At 41.9% G+C, this 16692-nt stretch overlaps 1 long non-coding RNA gene across 2 annotated transcripts; it reads right to left on the reverse strand.

Moving 5' to 3' along the window:
* Nucleotides 1–5: 5 nt before the first annotated feature.
* On the reverse strand, nucleotides 6–10222 carry LOC140697564 (uncharacterized). Of its 2 annotated transcripts, none has more exons than XR_012074715.1 (3): nucleotides 10149–10222; nucleotides 7207–7431; nucleotides 6–72 (listed from the first exon to the last, which is right to left on the reverse strand). It is a non-coding gene; the product is annotated as an uncharacterized lncRNA (long non-coding RNA). The 2 variants fall into 2 exon arrangements; XR_012074714.1 differs by lacking the exon at nucleotides 10149–10222 and adding an exon at nucleotides 9274–9341.
* Nucleotides 10223–16692: the final 6470 nt, after the last annotated feature.

Here is a 16692-nt window from a genome sequence, read left to right on the forward strand (position 1 = left end):
GGGGCTGGAGCGGCTGCCGCACGACTGTCGGCTCCGGGAGCCACCCACACCGCAACTCTTCCGCGCCAGGCCCTGCCAGGGGAAGGGAGGGCTAGCACGAGGCGAGTGAGGCAGCGCTCTCCGAGGTCGCTGGACCACGCCAAAGCCCGAGTTCCTGCCATCCTGCTACGGCCAAACCTCCCTGTCCTTCGCGCCCCCTCTAGTCCTGCCAGAGATAGGAGCCGCCCAGAGCAACTCTGTCGCCTGTCGCCGGGGCTACCAACCAGTTGGGCGCTAGATTCGGGGGGCACCTGAATCCTCTACTTTGTGGAGCTTCTCCAGGATCTGCGCAGCAACGGCGCTGGCACAACTTTTAAGCTCTTTAGGGGTAGAAAACTTGGTGCCCGCCCGGCTTTTCCTGCACTTAAAGCAGGTCCCAGGAGCCTGGCCTAAGTCCTAAGGGGCTGAGAATAGGCTTCTGTGGCTTCGCCTCTTTTCCCAGCTTGTTTTTCTTGGAGATCAGCCCTCACCAAGAACTCCCCCAAACGCGGGGAGCCCGGTCGGTACCTGAAGAGTGTAGCGACTGAAAACTCCGCTCAGAGGCGGGACACTTTCTGTTTTTGCTGTAAAAGAGCGGAGTTTGAGGAGCGAAGAGACCCCTCAAAGCACAAACGAAAATTTTTGGTACAAAGCAACTGGGTAGTTAAATGAATAGCGATTTCTCTTTTATCTGCGCCCCGTTGCATAGTTCTACTTAGGTTCACTCAACGTTGATTGAGAATGTGGGTTCTGATTGAAATGAAAAAGGTATATATATATATTTAAAAAGTCACCATTAGTTTGCACATCGCGTTTAATTTGTTGAATGAATATGTAAGATACATAAACTATTTTTGCAGGATCAGGATTTCATGTAGTGGACTTAGGTCTTAAAGTTCCCTGAATGAATGCTTCTGAAAGTCTGAATCTTTCTGAATAAACGGCATGTTAGGAAATTGAAGCGTTGAGTTTACATTATTTTAATGTTAAAATGACAAGTGATTCTGTTAAACTGACATTTTGTTTTTGTGCTGTTTTGACAGTATTGAATTAAATATCAGTTACTGTACAGCAAGCAATCCTGAGTGTATGTATGTTAGAAATTTTGGAGACCAGCCTCCCTTTCACTTAGGTGACTGCGTCTTTCCATATTGCACAAATATATGCCAGGGACACAAATACCAGGCTCTCAGCATTGCTCAGGGATGCTTATGTCAAAGAGCCCTTGGTAAAGTTACAGCAAAACACTTTCTAACTTTGATCCCATTTTTGATAATGGGAGAGGCATCTCTGGCTGCTGAACCATTTCTCTCCTATGTTTAAAATCAAGTGTGTTTGTTTATATGTTTGTTTATTCTTAACAGTTTTGTTGAGACACAATTGAGATACACTAACCTACACGTTTATAGTATTCCACTGTGTATATTCTTACACATAGATGCCCATGAAGTCTTCACTACTATCAAGGTAATGAATGTATACATCGCCATCAAAAGTTTCCTCACATCCCTTTGTAATTCCTTCCTCCTGTCACTCCACACTCCCCTCCTCCATTGGTCTGTCTTTATAGATTTATTTGCATTTTCTGGAATTGTATAACATACAATTTGTCTGCCTTCTTTCATTCAGCATCGTTATTTTCAGATCCACCCATGTTGTTGCATGTATCAATAACTAGTTTTTTATTGCTCAGTAGTATTTCATTATATAGATGTATTTTAAACTTAAAAAAAAATCTGTTCAACTGCTCATGGACTTTGAGTTGTTTCCAGTTTGGACTACTACAAATGAAGTTTCTATAAACATGTGTTACACATTTTTGTACGAACATATGCTTTGATTTCTTTTGGGGACATAACTTGGGGGCAGAATGGCTAGATCACGTGGTGGGTGTATATTGTCCCACAGTTCACTGATGGTCTGTTTGTTTTTTTATGTTTTGCGCTTTTTTCCTGTGTGTGTTTTATTGGATACTTTCTGTTGCTATGTCTTCCAGTTGACTAATCTTTTCTTGTGCAATGTCTAATTCCTACAAAGACCATATAGCTACTATCTCTAGAATTTCAATTTGGATCTTTTTTTGTATGTCTCAGCATGTCTATTTTTTTCTCTAGCTTCTTGAATATACATTAATAATTACTTGTCTACTACTTCTATCATCAGTGTCATTTCTGTGTTACTTTGGATTGATTGATTTTCACCTCATTATGGCTTATATTTTCTTTTTTGTCTGCCTGATAATTTTGGAAAGAGTATCAGTTGTTTGTTGGATGTTTTTGTAGTCCTAAAACTATTTTTGATCTTTGTTCTGGGACATAGTTAAAAAAAATAACCACTTGGGAATAGTTTGATCCATTTCGGGTCTTGCATCTAAGATTTGGAGGTGGGAGCAGGTTTAATTTACCCCTCTTCTGAAGCAGGCACCTTCTTCTTACTTTGACTTATAGCTGATGCCCCTGAATTGTGAAACTTCCCCTCTGGCTGTTGGAATAGTCACTATCTGCATCCCTTTGTGAGCACTGGACACTGTTCCCTCTCATTCTTTTGTGCAGTTCTTTTCCTGGTCTCAGGTTTGCACGATCTGATCAGCAATCCATTAAATATTTGAGCTGGACAGTTTGCAGGTCTCCAGAGTGATGTCTTTCTTATCTAGTTCTCTACCTGTGGCTTCCGCTGACCCATCTTCCCACATTTCCAGCCCCATCTCCTCTGCCAGGCTCTGTTTTAATTCCTCCCTCAGCACTGCAGCCGGGATGATTTCTTCAGGCAGTGGGCTGAGACGCTTGTAGGGCTCCCCTCACCTGTTTCCCATTCCTAAGAGATCACTGTCCTTTGTTGCGTGATGTCCAATGTTTGGAGTGTTGGCTCATGTATTTTTGTCTGGAGTTTCAGTTGTTTCAAATGGCAAATCCAATTCCTCTTTTTCTTAACCAGAAATGAATCTCACATAGCAAGGCTTGGAGAAAAAACACGTTTCTAGTCATTGTCTCTTCTTTCACCTTTAATTTGGTCATAAAACCACAGCACCATAGGTTCTGCCTGAATCTAGCTGTGAAAGCTCTGTTGGTGAGACCTCCTAACTGCAAGCTGCACAGACCTTTACTAGTTATCTGACTTCTCCTGACTGTTGCCTACACTGGTCTCCTCTCCTTCACTTCCTTTCTCTCTGAACTGGCCACAGTCTCCTTTGCTAAATTTTCCTTCTGTACCCAAAGCCCAGCCTTAACCTTTCTAGTCTGCACACACTGAACAAGAAGACTCACCTACTCCTGTGGCTTTTGAGTCTGAAATCTCTACCTCCAGCTAAGGGCTCATACCTGAAGGGCAGTATGTCCAACTCAGATAATCTTGATCAAGCCTCAAGTTTAGAATCAAGCTACCATTAACATACATGCTTAATTTTCTAATTCCTAAATTCCACATAAAGTCCAAAACATTTTCAGAATCCTTAAATTGAACTGCAAGGCTCACATACTTTGAGCCTTACCTACGTCGTAGGTGATCTAACATAACTTTTCCCTTCATTCCCTATATTCTTGTCCATTGGCTTTCTTTCTGCTCCTTAAACAAGCTTTCAATAACCTTCCCCTCTTGGGTCTTCATTGTGCTGTGTTTTCTCTCTAAGACACTCTGTCAACTCTTTTACCTGGCCAACACTTACACATCATTCTAGTTTTACCTTGAAATGTCACTTCAGATTTCCCTAGTCCTCTGAGCTAGATTAGATCCTTTATTATAAGTTCTCAGAGGACCCTGAACTTTTCATTAATTTTCCGTAGTTACAGTTGAATTTTGGATGTATTATCTAGCTACTGTATTGATATTTGTTAATATCTGTTAACTCCATAAAAGAAGGGACAACACATTTTTTTTATTTACTTGTGTATCCCTAGTGTAATTCCTAGCACTATAATAGATCCCTAATAAATGTCTCGATCAGAATATTTTTATGAAACAGGTTAATAACTGAGTTTTAAAGGGGTCTGTTACAATTTAGAACAGAGATTGGCAAACTACAGCTTTTGAGCCACCCCTACAATAAGTTTTCCTAGAACATCACCATGCTCATTCATTTACATATTGTCTATGTCTACTTTCCTGCTGCAATGGCAAAGTTAAGAAGTTACAACAGACTGTACAACAAAGATTGTAATTTTGGCCCACAAAATTGAAAAATTTACTCTGGCTCTTTATAGAAAGTATGCAGACCTCTAATTTAGAACTTAAGTATTTTATATTAATCACAATTTGAGGGTCCTAAATAGGCCAGACTACTTCCTGCCCCAGGGCCCTTGCACATGCTCTCTCTGCTTGACACTCTCCTTTCCCCCTGACTCTTTGCCTGGCAAACTCCTACTTATCCTTCATGTTTTACTCTGCCTGTCATTTCTCCATGATCCCTCAGTCTACAATAGGTTTCTCTCCACCTCGCCTCATTGTGTGGTTCCATAGCTCCCTAAACTTTCCCTTTAAGGAGGCTTCCATAGCTGTAATTGTCTAGTTAGGTATACAGTCATATATGTTATTTGCTTGGTGTCACTAACATTTCATACGTATAAGGTCCATGAGAGCAAGGATGTGTGTTTTGTTCACCATTATATTCCTGATGTCTAGAATAATGAGTTCTGCGGAAAAAAATAATTGGCAGAGAAGAGAGATTGAAAGTGCCAATGGGAGGTCATAGGACAGCTGGGTGATAAAAGAAAGAACACTTTCTTTTACTCCACTCACAACACTTCTGAAAAGTGTGTGGGTTTTTCTATACCAAGCCCTTCTTCATTTCTCAGTGGACATCGACTGTATGTCCTAGCATTTAACTCAGTTCTGACACTAACTGCCTGGACTTCGTGCAGACCTCACAAGTTAAAGGTTCAGTCTCACCAGACTCCCTCCAACATCAGTTTGAGACAGTCTTGAGTCCGAGGTTGTCAACTATTTTTCTGGCCAACCAGCCATAAATTGGGGGTTCCCACAAACTCATCCACAGGTTCAGTAATTTGGTAGAATGGCTCGTAAAATTCATGGAAACATTTACTTATGTTTATTGGCTTATTAGAAAAGATGTTACAAATGATACAGATGAACAGCCAGATGAAGGGATCCATAGCATACAGGGAAGAGGCTCAGAGCTTCCATGTCCTCTCTGGATGTACCACCCTCCCAGCACCTCCAAGTGGTTACCAACCTGGAAGCTCTCTGGACCCCATAGTTTAGGGCTTTTTTTTTTTTTTTAATGGAGGTTTCATCAGAAAGATATAATCAATTAACTCAATTTCTAGTTCCTCTCCCCTCCTTGGAGGGTAGGCTAAAAGTTCCAAGCCTCTAATCATGGCTTGGCTTTCTGTGATTAGCCCCTATTCTGAAGCCATCTAGGGTCTCCCAGACACCAGCCATCTCAGCATATAAAAGACACTCTTCTTCCTCCAGCGATTCCAAGGGTCTTAGATGCTCCTGTGTAAGATTATCAAGGAACTGAGTAAAGAAAGAGACAAGAAGAGCCCCAGGTTGAGTCCTGCCATGACCCAACATTGACAGCTCAGGGATGAGAACAGGTGAGCAAAGTAGCCTAAGATGGAGAGGGAGAGGAAACCCTAGAGTCTGATATTTGATGTTCTTGAAGCCAAGTACAATTTTTTTTCCCCCAAGGAAGAGAAAATGAATATCTGCATCAAATGCTACTGAAAAGTAAAGTAAGACATGGGCTGCAATTGACTGCAGTTTTGAACAATGTAGAAGTCTTGACCAGAGTAGTTTTGGTGGACTGGCAGAGTTTAAAGGAGAAAGAGAGGAAAGATATTGTAGATAACTTTTTCCAAGAGTTTCACTGCAAAGAGGAGTAGAAAATGGGGGCAGTAACTGGTGAGGAAAATACAGTCAAGAGAAAAATCTTTTAAGATGGGAGGGAAAGGAGCAGGTTGGCCTGCTGAAGGGAATAATGTGGGAGGAGGAAAAAATGACAGGAAAGGAGAGAGTCTAGAAGTTGCATATATTAGGGATTGTATATATTCCTTTGTGAAATGAATTGCAAATATGCATTTGTGGTTTGTCATTTTATCTTTCGACTTTGCTTAATGTGTTGTTTTTGCCTTGTAGAAGTTTTTAATTTGTAGCTGCCTGTAGCCAATCTTTTCTTTTGTAGCTTCTAAGTTTTGAGTCTTAGTTTCAAAGACCTTTCACAGGCTTCCTCAGGGGTTTAGGAGATGTGGCTCAGGGGCCAAATCTAGCCCTTCACTTGTTTTGTAAATAGAGTTTTATTGGAAAAGAGCCACACCCATTTGTTTACATACTGTTTATGTCTGCTTTCAAACTACAGTGGTGGAATTGAGTAGTTGCAACTACTATTTGCTGTGTGGCCATTTAAGAGAGACACTACCAACTCCTATAGTTTAAAATAAGAAAAAGGAATTTGCCTTTTTTTGGTTTTTCTTTTGTTCCATTTTTCCTTGTAGTTTTATAATTTCTTTCTTTCTTCCTTTCCTTACATTCAGATCTGGAATTTATCCTAGTATGGTGAATAAATTAGGATTTCAAATTTATTTTTCTCTAGATTGAATACTATTTTTCTCATACCACTTATTGAAAAGTTTGTAATTTCCCCATAGCTTTGGGATGCTACCTTTACATATACAGTAATACATTTCCTTGTCGAATTCTGGACTTTCCGTCTTATTCCATTCATCTTTCTGTCCATACAAGTACAACTACCAGACTTTAATGATATGAGTTAATATGTAGTCACAGCTTGTTCCACATCCTCCATTATGGCTCTCTTTTTAGAGGCTTTGACTTACTAATTATATATATTTTGTTGTTATTGTTGTTGTTGTTGTTAAGCTAGATACATATATAACGTTCTATCATCTTACTTTACATTGTGTGGTTTTTAATTTTTTTACTGGAGCCTTGCCATTTCCTTTGCTTTCTATCTTTTGCTTTATGATCTGTGATAATTTTTTTATATCCTATTTCTGGCAATTTGGGAAGTATATGATCTGTTTTATTTCTTCTAGTGACTCTCATAACAGATTTGAATAATCTGAACCGAACAATGGCTGTTATTTCACAGCTGCCCCCACTCCCCCATCTCCAGTTGCTACTCCTGCCGCCTTCTTTGCATTTAATAGACCCTGATCTGGCTCTGACATCAACATCACCAGACAAGGGACTGAATTATGATAATTCTCTTACCTTTGCCAGCGACAGATTTCGAGGTGAATGTGTGATCCATTTCTGGCTGATGAAATACCAGGATAAACAAGCTGGGACTTTTAGGAAAGTGTTTCCTCTCTCAAAACGAAGAGGCATATCCTTTGCTGTGATTCCTCTCTCTTCCTCTCTGCTTCCTGGATACTGCTGAGTGCAGATGTGAGTATTAGAGCTGTGGCAGCAATCTTGTGCTCGTGAGGACCAATACTGCAAATACACAGAATGTGACAAAATTCAAAGGTCAGAAGGGCCTAGATTATTGAAGAGTCAATGAGCTGCCAAACTGATCTTGGGACTGCCAACCTCTAGATGTCTCCTTAAGTAAACAGTAGATGTTCACATAGTTGAAGCAACAGTTATCTGGGTTTTCTGCTACTTGCAGCTAAAAGCATTCATGATTAGAATTCAGCATTAAATTCTTGATTTTCTTTACTTTTTTTCCGCTATGACTTTTGTAATATTATCCTTTTTTATTTTTAGATATTTGTTTTTTGACAAGGGAAAGCCTCTATTTGTGCCTTATATTTATTTTTCTACTTGTAATGCATTTTCTTTGACTCCCCTTAGGCCTAATGTAGGCCTGTTGTATTTGTGGGTTGTGTTCCATCTGCTTTTCTGTTGTCTGAGAAGGTGGTGAGGATGGGACTGGGTGGGGTCTGGGGAGGAAGAGGGTACCAGGGCTGTGGCTATCACAGTTGGAGGACTTTGTCACTGCAGACTCTTTCTGTGACTTAGTTAAAAGTTCTGTACTGAGGTTTACTCTGAATGGATAAGGGTGTATCTGATCCACTGAGGAAAGCCTTTGGTTTTCAGGCTGTTCACCAGGTGCCAGGGAACCCAAAGCCTCCTCTTCTCTCATAGACATGCTGCCTTAGGTAGTCATTTCCTCTCCTCCTGTCCCTGCTGGTCTCTCCTGCTCCTCTCTGGGTGGAAAAGGCATGAAGATAGGAATTCATCATATTTGTCCCTTCCCTGCTTATATCTTGTTATGAAAACAAACAAACAAAAAATGCCAATTCTTTGTAGTTCTTCCCACCTCTGATGAATCTGTTTCTCTCTCATGGTGAGAGAGGCAACAACTTACAAAGACTCCTGATACTTTTGAGCTTCACTTCCAAACCCCATCCCTCACACCATCAGCCTACTACCCCCCAAATTAGAGGTATCAGTTCATCTTTTCAGAACTTTATTTCTTCACAGTTTTGTTCATTGTGCTTCTTCCAGAGGAGTCAGGTAGATGCTACAGTCAAATTCCAGAATCTTCTCTCTATGGATACTATTTTTAAACTATTACATTATGAGGCTGTGCTTCTTCCTTAGTTTGGATGCTTCCAATTTTTTTTTCTTTTTATTTCTTTTTGTTTTTCTTTTTTTCTATTCTAATTTTTGTGCATTTTATTACATTTGAGAGAAGAGAGGTTTCTTGATCCTGTATTTCTTTCCCAGCTTCTCCGTGAAACTGAAACAGGGTTTACCGACAGACAGCACTACCTCTATTGCTATGTATTTTTAGCAGTGTCTAGAAGTACATGTACTAGAGAATTGGGGCAATTATGAAGATTATTTGGACCAAACTTACCCCCAAATTTATCTGAAACATCTAGATAATTGCAGGAAAATATCATTTTTAAAATTTGAAAGTATTCTGATAATAGCTACAATTCTCTCCTCCACTCTTCCATGTGCAGGAAAAAACTGAAGTTTCCAAAACAGCACTCACAGTGCTGAGTTGAGACTGGCTTGTGTTCTTCTGACCAGTCACAGCTTTTTAACAAATTGTTGTTATATTATTATTATTAGTAGTAGTAGTATTAATCTCAAGTCCCATGCTTCTAGTCACAACAACTGATAGCAGAATGCTTTTTTTTTTTTTTTTTTTTTGCTGTGAATAGAACCTTAAATGTGATTGTGGGAATGACAAGCACTTTTCACCACACTGAAGGCAGACTTTCTAGGAAGATATTGATTTCCTTCTAGGTAGATGGTTTAAATGCTGTGTAGAGTAACCTGCAGCTCAGGTGATACCACTGACTTACTGAGGAGTCTTACCTTCATTTCTGATAGGGCTGAGTTTGAGGAACGTCCAGTTTTCAGTGTGAGGCTACATCATTTCCATGTTAGGGGGTGTGGATACTGGAATTGGCTGTCCCACTGCAGGACACGTTCAGCCTCCTAGGACTCCAGAAACTGGCATGTGGCCATCAGTTTCCAGGCCTCGCTTGCTTCCAGGGTTCAGATGTGACTTAGTTCAGATCCAGTTGTTTGAGATCTTGATTCAAAATTGAGTTATAACATTAAGATGTCCCCTATTCTCCAGGTACGTTATTAACTGAAAAAAAGAGGTCTAAAGAAACTGAGTTATGAAAGAACTAAATTATGTGTGAATATCCTCTTCCTGACCCGGACAGAAGCAGAAGCCACGTGACCTGGAGCAGACAGCCCTGATGGAAGAGTCCAGATTCTGCAGCTTCCTGACTGATGCAAAGATAGCAGCGTTCTTGGTGGCCTGGCTCTGTAGTGAGGTTTGGGGAGTTGTTTCTGGAAGCTCAGTCTAGAGTCTGCTTTTTTAGCACTTACTTCCAAAGAGTCTACCATTTAATAAATCCTCTTCTGTGTGAAGTAACTGGAACAGACTCTGAGACCTGACACTAAGAATTCTGACCACGCCCGGGACCATGGCAGAAACAGTGCTGGTCAGGGATTCTGCTGCCAAAGACTGCGTCTCTTGAGTCTCAGAGACGGGAAGCGCAGGCCTCTGTGAGTTATTTCCCCTCATCCAGCCTCTTCTACGGGTCCATTTAAACTGATAGAAAATGGTCCCATGGGAAATGAGAGGCTTGTTCTCAGAGATACAGGTTGTTGAAATGGCAGCTGGTGTCTCAAAATACATACACAGAACATGCATACAGAGCCATGGAACTTACCTGTGGGGCCATAATCTCAGGGCATTTCTCCAAATCTCCCTTCACAAAGGATGCTCTTTTGGGATGGTATGTCCGAAAGCAATAGATAATTCAGGCTCAGTTGTCTAAAATTATGAAAATTTATAATCTCACAGAATAAGAAGACCAAAGATGGAGCATCTGTATTAAAAGTTAATTCCACAGCTCAATTATGTCAATGAGGCCCAGGTTCTTTCCATCATCTGCTCCACTATCCAGGTATGATGACTTTGACTTAGACACTAGCCCTAACTCTGGTTGCATCCAGACATATTGACACCCTTTTAAAGAAAATAATTTATTTAGTATCATTTCGTACTGAACATTTACTCCTCCCCCCCATCTCCTCGTATTACAACAACTATAGCAATGAGTAACTTTGGATATTTGTCTTTACCCATGTGTGCAGATGCAACTGTTGCATTCCTAGAAATGGAATTTCTTGGTCAAAGAAAGCTTGCATTTGAAATGTCAATAGCTCTTGCCATATTGCCTTCCCAAAAGATGTGTCCACTAGTAAGGTATGAGAGAGTGTGTTTTCCAAAAGAGGGTGTGTACTTCTATGGATAAGGCGGAGGGGCTGCTTCTGTGAATGGTGGATCAGAAGTGCCTGAGACTAAGCAGAGGAATGTGCCTACTTAAATTTCTGGTCCCTCCATCTGGCCTCAGGATACAATGGGACTCTCTTTCCAAAGTGAAAATCCATGTTTGTGCCCAAAGTACCTTTGCTCCATACTAGGACTGGAACCTAAGGGAAGTGAAAACTGAGCCACAAGGCAGAGCAGGTTAATGAATGGACCCAAAATGGGGCTAGAGGATTCCTGCTGTTTCTCTTGAGCTGGAAGGAGCTACCCAAAGGCTGTTTTTATAGACCTTACAAACTCTGATGAGCTCACCAGAAGTGTTTTCCAAAATACCCTTGGTTCTACTGGTTTTAGTGTTCAGTTTTTTTTTTGAAAAACAGGCTTTCCCCTTATGGAATTCTGAAGGTTTTGTACTATTGGGAAGTAATGGCTTAGGTCTTATAAACATATTTTGGCACCTTAAGTATGGGTCAGTTTGAGAGCTTTCCCAGGAATGTCGATACATAATATTCCTAACTTCATTTTTTAATTGCTTTTTTCTTATTTGAGAAATTAACATGGTTCTTGATTTTACATTTGGAAACATTTATTTTAATTGTTTAAAGTCTCTTTTTCAGTTCACATTTTTTTCTTCTTCTTGGGTCCTGGTGGAGATAATTTAAAACCAACTAAGTGAGGAGCCCTTCAGGAGTAACTGAGTGAAGTACATGCCATATGCACCTTTAGCTGTTCTCACTAAATCACCAGAGAATTCTCTGATTCAGAACCCCCCGGCAGCCTACCCACATGAACAGTACTCTTTAAACTTGAATGCTACAGCTAACATCACCTCATAAGATAATTGTCTCCAGCGGGATGAAATTAGGCTAAGAAACCAAAGTTCTCTAACCTCATTCTAAATCTTGACTCTGATGCCTGTGTTTTGTCTTCTCTTATTTCCACAGGCCGTAGGCTACCTCGGGCCCCACTGTGACAGCATTCCTGGAACAGTCTGGTTTGCGCATGTTGCCTCAGTGTTTCCTTTCCCACACCCTCTGAGGGCCATGTTATTTTATTTTTATGAGAGAAACTAGGAGAGATGGCTCCAAATAAAGTAATGCTACCCTTGAATCATGGTGCCTTGATTAATTAATGTTGTTGAGTCATCCAACTAAAGCACATCCACAGGTCACATTCTGGGTCTTCAAAACCACCCCACACAAACAGCATGTCATGTCTAGACAGTTTTCTTACCTTCTTTAACTGGGCCTCTTTGCTAGTTTGTATCATAGCTTTAAACTCAATTGGCCTGTAAACTTACCCTACTGAAGTCTGTTTTATCATGTATTTGCCATCCTTGAGTTCCACTTTTGATTCATAGACTGAAATATAAGTTAGGATTACGTTTCACAAAAGTACCGTTAAACCTAACGAACATGGACTTACATGAGGAAGGGATTTATTACTCCATGTGAAAAGAAGTCTGGGTTTCAGCAAATTAGGGCTAGTATAGCACCTCAAAATGCCATCAAGGGACTGGGCTCTTTCTCTTCCTGCCGCATCATGCTGGGGATGACGGACACACCTCCAGTATGGTGCTCACAGTCTAGTCAAGGAGAAAGGAAAGGCAGAAGAGGCGGAATCAGCTGACGTGAGCTTATGTCTCATTCACCAGATCTCACATGGTCTCTCCTAGCTGCATGGGAGTCCGGGAAGGAAAGTGTTAGCTTTCCAGCTTCTGTGCCACAGGAGGGCCCGGGAGGGTATGGGAACTGGTTTCGAGTAAGTCGGTTTACCATTTGCATCCAGTAGGTTTGGGCTTTCTGGCATCTGGTCCCACCCATTCCAGGTTGGTCTTTGTCTTTCAGCACTGAGAGAACACAGCTACCACTTCCCCTTCTGCTGCTGAGCTAGGGCCGTGAAGGTCAAGATGTAAACAACGTTTGTGGTTTGCTTAGAATGTTTTCTCAGTGATGGAGAGAGCACAATGATCTGAGGTCAGAAAACCTGCATTTTGGTCCTGTATTATTTATCCTAAAATGTCACATCGCAAGTGACTCACCTCACCTCTCTGAGTCCTGGTCTCCCATCTATAAAATGGAGACCCTTTTGTGTACGGTCTCAAATGTCTATTATCAGACCAGCCTTCACCCATGTTGCCAGAAGGACGCAGAGACTAGGCCGAGAGAGGAGGCCTCAAAGTGCTGACATCATCCGCATCTCCCCCTCTCTCTCGGTCACCTTAGGGGCTCGTAGGTAGAATTCAATTCTTAATAAAGGGCTCATAGAAAGGACTGCCCAGCACTTGGAAAGGGAAAACTGAGGGGAATTTAGGACCTGCGTAGTAAACTACATTTCTCATTGCCCCTATGTGACTTTTGCCTTAAAGGTATGAACACATCCAATCTTTGTTATTAGAATTATAATTCCCCCTTCAGATAGTTGTGGCTTGTCTGGGATCACAACAGTGAGTGAGAGGTCAAGCCACTGAAATAGTATCACCTACCAGCTTCTAATTTCCTCTTGGCCCAGCATGGCCCAGGAAGCTGCCTTGGAGCCATGGCCTCCACTCTTGATATAACAAGACTCTTCCAGGCCCACACCGATAAGCACAGAACCTGCTTCAGTCTGTGAAATATTCCTGCTATTTTCTTGACTGTCCAGAATCCTGCAGTATTATTGAAGCCGAAGATGTCCACGTGTGCAATTGAATCCTACTATTATAACTCTTCTAAACAACTTGACACCCATCTAGAGGTGTGGGGTTTGTGGTTAATTTTCAGATATTTTCTGCAACTGCTGTCAGTAGTGTCTCCTCTAGACTTCATTTTAGCCCAGGCATCTTCACCTATATCACAGGTACAAAGCAGTTGGTCACGTAAATTCTGTTAGGCAACTTTGGTCAGAGGGTGGGACTTTCCTTCAGGCCATGACTATCCTGGAATACGTTCAAGCCATCTCTTCTAGTGGGTGGTCCGTGTGAGAAGAGGGGTGCACAAGGCAGATTATTGAGGGACTGACCAAAGAATGTGTCTCCAAAGACTGCATGCTCAGTGGGTAACAGGCTGACCTTGTGGGTGGGTAACGAGGTTCTCCACTGTTGTGGCTTCAGGAAAAGCTTGGGGCTGACTCAGCTCTCCAGGACTCTTGGAGTCTCCCAGGACATTCTTCTCATATCAGTATGGGGTGGCTCCATCTCTTCCTCTCTGACCCATTATTCTTTATCTAGAATTTTCCATGATGGGAGAGGAGGAGTCAGGAGGTGAGATATATCAGACTCCCCTGAAACTAAATGTCTGAAAATGTTAGTCTTATGCTGCCTTTGTTTTTGTTTTAGTTGTGAGAGGGCTTAGGAGATGAAGAAGAGACGAGATGCTAGCAGGAGCTCTTAATAAGGGGCTTGTAGATAGAATTCAGGACATCTATGAATTGAATAAAAAAATACATCTTGGTTGCCACTACTCTAACTAAAATTTAGTAATTCCTTCATTTATGAAAGTGGGCAGCGACCATGGCTGTGTTAGCAGTACCTCTGACTTTGACAACAGCAGAAATTACAGTAAGTTTCACATCACACTAAAGTTGATGCAGAAACCTCAAAATAGCTCTACATTCATGAAACTTCAAAAGTGTGGTGATTATCAGAGCCATCACTAGATCTTGTAATCTAATGAAGGCATTAATTAAGTGTATATCTCATATCACATTAAAAGATTTCATAACTGTATTTTGATATTAAAAATTTTTTGGAATTCTGTTTATTGTTATGCATTTAAAAACATTTTTCTCTGGAGGGGTTTCACCAAACTACCAAAGCAATTTGTATCACAAAAATAAGTTCAAGGACCTCTACTTGGAGGATATAATTTATAAAATACATATAGAACAGATACAGGTGGAAAACACTCTTGAAAATTTAGGCAGATTACCATGTTGACTACAGTACAAAAGAACTCACCATAAACCAACGTACAAAAACTAGGTCACTCTATCTTGTATTGTTCTGCACCTCACAAGCCTGGGGGTATAAGTGGGGTCACGTTAATGCTAAGAGCTACATTTCCTTTGTACCTAACAGCTAATGCAGTGTCCCACACTTTCCCTAAAACCTCTGGTTTTATGGGAATTTCTCAAAGTGTCTTATGTGAATTCATCCATAGTATTCTCATTTTCTTCCTCTCTAGCTACTCCTGTTAATAATGTCTATGTCCCAGAAGACCCTGGGTAGGGGCGTGGTGATTCAGCACTGCCACCACTCTGTTTTTGAGAACTCAAGGTCGTCTCCTAAAGTTCCTAGTCACAGATCCCCATTTGGCCGGGGAGTGCCTCACCCCCTGAAATTCTCCATCTCACTTCAGTGAATAGGGAGTGTGTTCCTCTCCTCAGTCTGCACCTAGGTCCAAAAGCTGGGGCTTCCTGGGCTCAAAGAGTCAATTTGGGGTTTAGGGATCAATAAAGGGGGAAGGGGAGACTGATGAGGGGAAAGCAGAGGAAAGGATGTTTTCCCTGTGAAAAGTCACCTCGGCTTCCTCTGGCAGCCCCTTCCTTCTTGAGGTTCAGACTTGAGTCTATTGGCGGGACCCCAGGAAACCACATGCAAGACACCATGCTGTTCCATCTCCCACCCCTTCCTCCTCATTCAATGTCACGTCCTCTTCTCTTTGAGCCCCAAATATTAAATCAGCTCACTCAAAGCTATTCTTGCCAGTCCTGTCCTGCTGTGCCAGCAGACCCACTAACACCTAAACTAGCAGCCATCACATGCTAAACATTTCACCCTGGTCCCTGCGGGCCCAGCTGTGTCCTTCCCTACTTCGCTCTGTGCCTGAGGACATGAGCGGTGTTGACAGCACCCAGGCATCCATAGATGCCTTGTCCTCTGGCTTCCATCCTACTGGGTTCAGCTGTGGGGAAGCACCATCAGGAGATGCGTAGTGGGAGGAGGAAGAAGCCAGCTTGCTCTGTGCCCTGTCACCATGAGCTGCAGACACCTCTACTGAAGACAGGATGCCTGTTAAATGGCTCCCTCTTAGATCGACTGATTTTTTTCTCTGGGTTCTGGTGACATAGTAGTACCCCCTTATCTGTGGGGGATACGGTCCAAGACCCCCACTGGATCCCTGAAATCAGTGACAGCACTGAGCCCTATATATACTATGTTTTTTCTTCTATGTACATACCTCTGATGAAGTTTAATTTACAAATTAGGCACAATAAGAGATAAACCACAATACCTAATAACAAAATGGAACAATTATAACAATATACTGTAATCAGTTACATGAATGTGGTTTGTCTCTCTCACTGTCTTATTGTCCCTCTACTCACCCTTCCTCCTGTGATGACATGAAATGACGCAGAGGATATGTGATGAGATGCATGAGGCCATAACTTTTGCAGTTTGAGGTGCAACAGCAAAACCAGCAGGGATTTCTTTTTCCTTTTCACAATCTCATGGATCGAAGACTCATCTTTACTGTACATCTTGGCTACCTCAGCATACTTTTTTTTCCCTTTCCTTATTAAGTTGAGAACTTTCACTTGTTCTCTTAAAGGGAGCAATTTATGGCTTCATTATGGCATCCATTTATTTCTAGAACTTTCCATTTAATATTTTCAGATAGCAGTTGACTGTGGAAAGCGAAATCACGGCTAAGGGGGCTACTGCTCCTCCTTTCTCGTGCTCTCTGGCCTAGCAGGTAAGTGCTCTCCCTGCTGCTGGCTGGGGCTGTTGCACCAGCCCTTGCCCCACGTCACCCTGCCCACACCTCTGCCAGCAGTTCCTCTCTCAGGCCCCATCCGGGTGTGCTGTCGGCTGCTGAGACCCCAGTCGAGCCACCCGAATGCATCATTCTGGTCCCGAATGAAAAACCCTGCATCTTATCTCTGTCGTGTTGGAGGGAAACAAGAGAAAACAGTATTGGCTCACCAGTCCTGTGATACTGCCCTGTCCTCATGACAGA

Source organism: Vicugna pacos, chromosome 7, assembly GCF_048564905.1.
Source record: "Vicugna pacos chromosome 7, VicPac4, whole genome shotgun sequence".
Taxonomy (NCBI): Eukaryota; Metazoa; Chordata; class Mammalia; order Artiodactyla; family Camelidae; genus Vicugna; species Vicugna pacos.